Here is a 6,439-nt window from a genome sequence, read left to right as displayed (position 1 = left end):
TCGATTAAGAGATTTTCTGTCACTTCACATCTAAAATCTATCTATCTACAACTTCACATCTAAAATGCTAAAGCAGATTCTTATTTGCTCAATACAATAGGACTAATCGTGTCCATCTGTTGGGCTCTATACTCTGTTATTCAAACGGGTCTTCAAGCTTTTGTGCTCAGTAATCACTATGTAGCATCCCTGTCCATACACTTGCCCGCATACATTGTTTATCAACAGTTCCTTATTTATAAACAATTCGCCAACCGCTTAATCTCCTTGATCACATTTCCCATGATCAATCATAGCCATCAGATCTTCAAACTTTGACCAAGTTCAATGTATCATTCAATCTGAAAACGTTTTACCCCGCCTTGGAACTTGCATACATTTCTTGGAGCTTGTGCTAGGGTATTGCGGTTCAATCTAAGCTGTAGATCTTCCAGCCAATTTTCCTTTGCCATAGATTCTTTAACAAACTTCATTCACGGCATACCAATCATTTAATCATAGCCAGCTCATCAGCTTCCTTCATTAAATAATACTTTTATTCATTCAATGCATTATGTTACTACTCGGTTGCAACTCGGTAAATACTAAACTTCACTCGGTAGACATACCGCCTTCATTAACCGATAGCGATAACCTTAGGGTTTACCGACTAGGTTCTTTGCTCGGTAACATAGTATAGTATTAACCTTACAATCAACAACATGTGTATGATATCAAAACAATCTAAACATCATGATCTCATCATTGTCTAACTCGGTAGTAGTTGCCCATTGAATAACTTATTTCTCCCCTTATTCATCACATTCTTTCTGTGTCTTTTACCGACATCTTTATACTCATCAAATCATACTTCTCAAGATATGGCAACATCATACTGAATTAGAATATCAATTTCTTGACATCAATGACAAAATAATAATATTAAGACAGTAAAGATCCTTAATCAGTTATATCCATAATCATCAACAACCTTCTCAATATCCTTATTGAAATGCCAACAATCTCTCCTTGTCTGTTATAATGCCAACAAAAACTAGACCTTTTGTCCTGGATAACATATACAGTTGGCAAGTCTTTGAAAATGATGAGGATTTACTAAACTTCCTACGTTGTGTGGATAAATATGAATCCGAGCAGATTGATTTCAACACTTATGTCGAAGAAATTGATGGGAAAGAGACCATATTTGGGAAGGAAATGGTCCAGCTCAAAACAAATAAGATCCCTAAAGGTCTTGTTGCATTGGAGAGGATCTTTGGCAAAGATGACAGAATAGAAACAAAGGCAGCACCAATTAAAGATGAGGATGTTGAAGAGATAAATCTTGGAATAGAGAATTCCCCAAAAATCATGGTCATTGGGAAAAGGATTTCACCAAAGATGAGGGAAGGTTTAATAGCATTGCTAAGGAAATACAGGCATGTATTTTCCTGGTCGTATGATGACTTAAAAGCATATAGGGAGGACTTATTTTAGCATGAGATCCCACTAAAGCATGGTGCAAAACCATTTAGACAAAAGCAAAGACCTATCAATCCCACCGTGTTGCCTAAAATGCATGAAGAGATATTAAAAATGAAGGAAGCAGGGATAATCAAGCCAATTAGATACTCAACGTGGGTTTCAAATCTTGTGCTAGTACGCAAGAAGAATGGAGACATTAGACTATGTGTTGATTTCAAAAATCTGAACATATCCTCCTTAAAAGATAATTACCCACTGCCAAACATGGATGCACTATTGTAGATTGTAACAGGATGTGAGCTATTGTCAATGATGGATGGCTTTTCTGGTTATAACCAGGTAAAATTCAAAGAATCGTAACAGTTTAAAACTGCATTTACCACCCCATGGGGAACATATGTGTACACTAAAATGCCTTTTGGTTTGACAAACACAGGGGCTACGTTCCAAAGAGCTATGGATGTAGCATTTGCAGAATTGATCAATGTGATCATGATATTACATCAAGATGATCTGACTGCATACTCAAAGAAAGTTGAAAATCATTGTAGCCACCTTGAAAAAATATGCTTAAAAGCTCTAGAATATGGTATCTCTTTAAACCCCAAGAAGTTCCATTTTGGTGTCACGGAAGGGAAACTACTGGGACATATAGTTTCAAAGGAAGGAGTGAAAATTGATCCAGAGAGAGTTGCTACCATTTATATAATTCCCATTCCCAAAATAGTCAAAGCCATACAGTCATTTTTTGGACAGATAAACTTTGTGAGGAGATTTACATATTTTGCATAGATTGTGAAACCCATATCTAAGATGTTAAAGAAGGGCACAAAGTTGGATTGGAACAATGAAGCTAAGGATGACTTTGCAGGTATTAAGAAATAAATTAAGGAAGCTCTTGTGCTAAAGTCTCCTGGTTTCTCCAAGCCATTCCAAATATTCTCTTTTGCCTCTTATCACACCATTGCTGATGTTATGTTACAGAAGAATGACGAGGGTCGTGAGAAGCCTATTGCATTCTTTAGCAAAGCCTTGCAGGAAGCTGAATTGAAGTATGACATCAATGAAAAACAACCTTATGCATTGGCTAAATTAGTGAAAACTTTCAGATCATATCTGGTAGGGGCGGAAGTGGTGGCATATGTCCCTAATGCGACAGTCAAAGACATATTCAGACAATCAAAGGTGACTGGCAGGAGATGTAGATGGATAAATCAAATACAAGAATTCAATATAAACATCCAAATAACCAAACTAGTAAGGGGACAAGGGTTAGCCAATTTGATGGTTGAATCAAATCTGGAAGCTTCCCAAGTTAATAATGTCAGCCTAGAAGACATTGTTATGAGTATAGAATGGGTTCCTTGGTACTCAAATATCGTCTACTACTTGAAGCATATGAAATGTCTTGAAGGTTTAGACGAAAACCAAAAAAGATCACTCAAATTACAAGCAGTTAAGTATGTTTTGATGAACGGGGACTTGTATTGGAGAAATGTAGATGGTGTGTTGTTATTTTGTTTAGACCAACATCAATCACAAGTAGTGCTAAAATCATGATGGAGTGTGTGGAGGACATTTATCCGCTAAAGTTATTGCCTACAATATTTTGAAGGTTGGTGATTATTGGCCTAGTATCTTTAAAGATGCATACACATATGTAAGGAAATGTGAAGCATGTCAAAAAAATTTAGGAAAATTGAAATATCAAGGAGCCTTACCATTAAGACCAATGCATGTTGAAGAGCCTTTTCAGCAATGGGGAATTGATTTCATAGGAGAGATTGTTGACAAGTCAGGTGAAGATCATAGATGGATCCTATTCGCCGCTGATTATTTTACTAAATCGGTAGAAGTTATCCCTACTAGACAGGCAACCAGCAAGGTGGTGATCAAATTCTTGATGAAGAATATATTGACTAGGTTTGGTGTCCTTGCTAGATTTATAACAGATAATGGCATGTGTTTTAGATCTATTGAATTCAATCTTTTTCGTGAGGAGTATGGCATTGCAGTCTCTTATGCTTCATGATGCAGCCATAATTGGTAAAACCCTCAAAAGAGAATTAACTGACTTATGCAACAAGAGTAACACAATGAAAGCAACAAGAAAACATAGCAAGATCACAAAACCAGATCATTTATTGTCTTAGAACCTCCGGTAACCAACTGGTTATCAACATACAATCATCACAAAACATCTGGTAGTTAACCGGTTATATGCAGGCTACAAGCTAGATACAATCCAATCGAGACTCTCATAATCAACCAGATCACTAATTACCAATCTCAATCCTTATTTTGATTTCTACCTCCTCTCCCTTACAAATGATTACATAATACCCTATTCCGGAATATATCTAGGTCGGCCTCAAAAGATTACATTTACCAATGCAGGAAAATGAAATGTGTAACTAGGTTTGCCCTAAGAATGAAAGAAATCCTCTTGAAAAATGACAACCAAGAAGATCGAATCAATGGGAAGGTCGGCCACATGCCTAAGAACATCAGACAACCCCAAAATAGATCCACATGCCAAGAACCGCTCCGGTAATGAAGGAAGACTAACCGGTAAGCACTAGAACTATCCCGGAACCCAGAAACAGTCAAACCGAGAGCAATAACTAGTCGAAAAAAAATCCAAATGGACTGAAAATCTAGAACTAAGCACATGAACTAGCCTAGAAACCGAAAATAGGATCTGCAATGAAAAGCAAACAACTATCGGTACCTACCAATAGGAACACAGAAAACTACACACTGAACTGAACAAGAACTAAATTGAAAGGAAATATTTTTGGTTGATGCAAGATTGCTCATAGATCGAGGATGCTCCTACATCACTTCACCATATCACCCCCAAGGAAACGGTCAAGTTGAATCAAGTAACAAGAATATTTTTAAAATCATAAGAAGGATGCTTGATAACAACAAAATGGCTTGGGATTCCAAGTTGAACTTAGCTCTTTGGGTAAACAAAGTTCCACAGGAAAATCCCCATTTGAGTTGGTATATGGGAAACGAGTTGTACTTCCATTGGAAAAACTATTATGTCTACAAATTTGTGAATAAGGAGGACCTTTTTTATCCAATGGAGGAAAGGTTTATACAATTGGCAGAATTAGATGAGATGAGGCGAAAAGCACAAAAGCAAAATCTTAAAGCCCAAGCATAGATGAAAGTTATTCATGATAGAAAATCAAATGATAGGAAGTTCCATGAAGGAAAATGAGTTCTTATGTGGAATGCTAGATAGCGGGACAAAGGAAAACATGGAAAATTTGAAGCATTGTGGGTTGGACCATACATTGTCACAGGCAAAGGAGGTGAAGATTCATATTTCTTACAAAACACATCAGGAGAGCGACAAGAATTTCTAGTACATGGACAATTCTTAAAGCACTTCTTTTCTTTAAAAAAGGAGTTATTAACCATGCATAGTAAATTAGGATTCATTCCACCATTCCATCTATACATACCCCATCCCATCAATAAGAGAATATATGTAACATACTACTTGCTCTGCTTTTCCCATAGATTGACCTAGATTCTTGTAGGTGTTCTTGAACACCTCATCATCAGACAGAGCCACTGTTCAAACCCCAAAATATAGTAATAATACTTAGTACCCCTAGCATGTCAGTCATCACCAAGCTTTTGTATTTGAGATAGTGGAAGGTTGAAGCTACAGAATTTCTCTTCTGCCTAGTATAAGATCTCACATACTATATCCAATATGTCCTAAATCCTATGTGAGTAACCCCTAGTAGACCCAAGAAAAATCAGTAAAATAACTTTCATTAAGCAGCATTTCATGTATATATCGGGATAGCTAACCCGATCCAATAAATCAGTACTAAAAATGGCTATCAGTATAGTTATACCGAACGCGATAATTGAGACGCCTATCGAAATAATCACCAAAGGCGAAGTAGCAATACTTTGTAATGTCAATAGAGTAAAGTTATCCCAACAAATATTTCGGGATAAATCATGCCGATGCAAATCCTATCGGAATTATATATAAGATCGGGGTAGGTACAAAAGGCTATCCAGATGGTGTATGGTATCCCGATGAAAGAAGGTATAAACGAATGTATAATGCAAGCACATCGGAATAGCTTATGAAGTCGGGATAACACATCAATAGTGTTATGGTCATTAAGACTATCCCGATAATTAATAGATGGAATAATGTCGAGAGAACTATCTCGATTATGAACTTATGAATTGAGAAATCAATATCGGGATAACTCACAGTGAATTCAAAGACCAGGCCTTCATTGGGATGACTTATGAAGTCGGGAAGACAATTTTTAGATATGTCGATAATGAAAGTAATACTGATAGGCATCATCCAAGATGTTTTCAACATAGGTAATCAGAAGATCAAAATCAAGTTGGGGGTCACTTATCTGTATAACCCAGGTCGAAATGACGTGAAAGGAAGACAGTTACAAATATCACCATATTTATCCATAGCGAATAAATTGTCAGAAAGGCACCAAACTTAGAAGCATTGACAAGAAGAGTTAAAACGATGTCACATGTCGTCAGAATAATTCAAATTTCGAAAAAGATTGCCCCATTGATTTATAGATTGGAACATTTATTGTTGCACAAATGACATTCTCCGAGAAATACATCCAAGAAATTTTCGCACCAGAATTGCAGACACACAAAGACGACATTGGAGTGGACAAGAGAATACAGTGAAAGTAACAAGTATCCTGAGCGATTTCCCTATGATTGCTTCAAGAAATTCTTTGAATTGCTTGTAAAACAGAGAGTTCTAGTGGTTCTAGGAATAAGCAAAGAGGGGAAACAAGCAAGGGTAAAGGGAAAAAATAAAAAACTGAGGAAACAAGTGCAAAAACCCGGGTGGAAGAAACAAAATTAAATCAGGATCTGTTAGACCAATTGCCTGGCTCCACTCCCAAACCCAAGAGGTCTGCAGAATGGAAGTTAGAAGACA

This window comes from Cryptomeria japonica, chromosome 8 (assembly GCF_030272615.1).
Source record: "Cryptomeria japonica chromosome 8, Sugi_1.0, whole genome shotgun sequence".
NCBI classification, from domain to species: Eukaryota; Viridiplantae; Streptophyta; class Pinopsida; order Cupressales; family Cupressaceae; genus Cryptomeria; species Cryptomeria japonica.
The sequence above is the reverse complement of the archived record's forward strand: the minus strand, read 5'-3'. Positions refer to the sequence as shown.